Raw genomic sequence first — 3781 nt, 5'->3', positions numbered from 1 at the left:
TGAAGTTTCTACCACTGATTTGACTGTTATCAACGATAGGACATTTCCTGTTGAAGCAGATGAACCCCACGTGAAGCAGAGCCAACGAGATGGAGACCAGTACGGAAGAAGATATGTCCCGTAATATTAAGAGACTTTGTTGAATTGTAATTTTGTGTTTGTAATTCTGTACATTTAATTAAGTTATTGTTAATTGTTATTGGTTTAATGCAAGTGGCTATTGTCTGGGACAAACAATACTAAGGAGAGGGCAGTGTTACGACATCGAGGTCACGTGACTAGTATCACGCCACGTCATTCCCGAACTTTCACGTATTTTCCTTAATTCTCGTGATTTTTCTAGATATAGTGTAGTCTTGTATATATAAGACCGGCCACGAAGCGACGGTGAGGTAGTGTGTAATTAAATTGAGTATTGTTGCGTCATCGAGATCATGTGATTCTCACGCCCTCTACTTTCTAGAACTACCCTGTACTTTGGCGAATGCTCTAGTGTTCGCTAGATATAGGGTATATAAAAGAGGGGAATGTAATGTGTGGGTAGACAGTGAGTAATTGAACTGCAGTCAGAAGTATTATTGACGTTCGTTGTTATAGCGTTTGTTTAGCGCGATTGTTGAAGTTGAGTGTATCGGTAAAGTTATATTCGGTAAGAATAAACCAGTTTTATTAAGTAAAGACTTGTGTCGTTAAAATTTCGTTGGAACGAAGTTACGGAAAGTTAATTAACAAACGGAGAAGTAACAGTATTGTTGAAGTCGAGCAGGTGAGACGTTTTTTTATAGCACGACTGTTGAAATTAAGTGTATCGCAAAGTTATATTCAGAAAGAATAAACCAGTTTTATTTAAGAAAGGACTTGTGTCGCTAAAGTTTCGTCAGAACGAATTTACGGAAAATTAACTAACGAACCGAGACGTAACAGTATCTTAGTGCTGGCTATGTCTCTAGAGCTACTGGTATGGCAATAACTAAATCAGTATTTAAACAATTCCTTTATTAAGATTGGAAGGTAGGAAATGCATGGTATGCCTGCACACCACAGTAACTCTATCCAAATTAATAAGACTAAAGGATGCATACTTGACAATAATTGCCTAAAAACATGTAACAGCTAATAAATACTCTCTCAGGATGGTTGCAGTGTAAGCTGAACTCGATAATACAAGTCAACTCTTTGGGTACTGTTTGGTGACTAACCTAATGCTGCTACACATCAGTAATTTTTCTTGGGATTTTTTTGTCATTTTTATGAAATTATCAACAGTTCCTAGGTTTTTGTATGCAAATTAAGAAACACGCTGAAATTTTTGCCCAAAGTACAGTCATTCTTCTAGTTCGTTATTTCATTAATTGCTTTCTTTTAAATGTCATGTTATGAAAGTATTTTGCTCAAGACTAGATATACCCGATTCTTGGAATATTTAGACTGCCTATTCTTTACCCAACATATTCATCATGAAGGAATAATAATGAATTTTTGTTTAGCCTTCAGGAATTATTTTGTATTGCTAATGTCAACAGGGGTGTAATAATCTCAGTTATTTCTACACTCTGGGTGCTTTTCATACATTTGAATTGACGTTTTGCTTCAAAAATATATTCTTTGGTTCTTGTATGGAGCATAACACTATTTAAATAGCTTTAAAAAATAAAGATGTATTATGTTAAAAATAGCTATAATAAATATTTCACTCATCATCAAATCAACAGTGCACTACAGAAAGTATAGTTAGCTTAACTTTATTCAGAGAGATGTTATCTGATGTTGATGCACTTCTAATCGAATTTTATCAATAATGTTTCAGTCCAATGGAAAAGTAAAAGTTTTGATTTTGTTTGCTTATACTTTAGAAGAGCCTATTCAAACTGGAGCAATGAGCTTTAATTAAAAATTCCATTTTAATTTTCTTAAAGCAAATACACAATTTTCTTAAATACAAAATGGGTTGTTTTTTTAATACAATTTATTATGATATTATGGTAATTTTCTCAAACTCCTTTCAGTATCATGCTCACATAGAACCCTTTTATTAGAAACAAGAGCTCCAACCCATCTATGCAACATTCACCAAACTTTCAACTTATTTGTTTATTGAACTTATTTGAAAAAATTGAGCCCATTCATGTTACTCACCCAAGATGATGAAAAAGACCCAGGTTGAATTTTGCTCCAGCTTTGCAGTTACTCAAAGTTATATGTGTCCTTAGTTTTCTTCATAAAACTAAAATAGTTACGAATAAACTGGATATAGTTCTCTTAGTTCTAACTTGTGTAGCGTTTGAATTCCTACTCTTCTTCTTTGCTCTTCATTTTTAATATCTGAATAGCAGTCTTCAGGCTTTGAAATGCTTTTTATTTCCAATATGGAAATATATTAATCTGCTTCCTTAACTGTGTCTATAAAACCATAAAGTAATGAATAAATTAATAGAAACTTGATGTTTTTAATTCTTCGCAATATTTGCTTCAGTTTGCTTTGTTAGAATCTTTTCTGGACATTACCCACACAGATTATGCTTCACTTTTGAAAATTTTCCTATGTGCCTTAAACAACTCTTGTTCTTTTTAACTAGAAGGATGAACATCATACACACACACACACACACATATAATTTCTGTCTTAAACTCTATTCACTGTTGGTCCTCAAACTTCACCTTTCTGCCATAGATTTTCGTATATATAGCACAATGCTATTTAATGGCCTTTCTGTATGATCTCAGATTTTGTTACAATAAAGTGAATTCACCATTTTGTAAACATTCTGCATCTCTTTATTTCCTAATATCTATTGTCATTTCAGGCATTTTTTCTCAATACCACTGGTTTGTTATTATAAACTACAAGCACAAAGAAAAGAAAAAGTCAATGAATTATATGTAATAATACAACCGGGCTTGGTGGTTAGGGTGCTCAACTAATCATCTGCAGGTCACAGGTTCGTATCTCCATCGTCAAATGTTCCCATCTTTTCAGCCGTGGGGGCATTGCAATGTGATGATCAATGCCACAATGGTAAAAGAGTAGCCCAAGAGTTGGCAGTGGGTGGTGTTGACTTGCTGGTTTTCCTCCAGTCTTTCACAACTGATAAGTTAGTAGCAGCTACTTGGGGAGGAGATGGGCACCACCATCTAAATCTATCAGAGAATTACCAATGATGCATCAGCATCCAAGGTGCCCCAATGGTTGTAAGCAACCTTGGGACTAATAAAAAAAATATAATACTGGGGTCTGTGCTTGCAACATTGATTTACAAATATCCAATGCTCATTTCTAAAAACAGCAAACTATGTGCTTAAGTTGGTTATATAAAATGTAATATATATATATAAATACTTTCTCACTATATGAAAATTGAGCCTGAAAAATTAGCATTTTAATTATACAATATGCACTTGTATATTTACTTATTTTTTGTAACATTACTTGTTTTGTATAGTAATGCTCTTTTTACAAACATGCTGATAAATACTTGTTTGCTTGTTGATTGTTAATATACAAATCTACACAATCTACTATCTGTTCTCTACCTGTGGGAATCAAAACGTGATATTTTGCATTATAAGCCCTTAGCTTATCCCTGAACCACTGGAAGGGAGTTACAAATAATGTAAAACATGTTTTCCATCTGAACAGTACCTTTCAACTTTTCTCTAAAAGTAACAACTATATCTAAAAAAAAAAAAAAACAAAACTAGTAGTATTGGTGTTTACCTTTTTCCGTTTAACGTAAACTATATACTACACTAAACTTAAACTTAACCCTACCCTACTTATTAC

Source organism: Limulus polyphemus, unplaced genomic scaffold, assembly GCF_000517525.1.
Source record: "Limulus polyphemus unplaced genomic scaffold, Limulus_polyphemus-2.1.2 Scaffold1399, whole genome shotgun sequence".
NCBI lineage: Eukaryota > Metazoa > Arthropoda > Merostomata > Xiphosura > Limulidae > Limulus > Limulus polyphemus.
The sequence above is the reverse complement of the archived record's forward strand: the minus strand, read 5'-3'. Positions refer to the sequence as shown.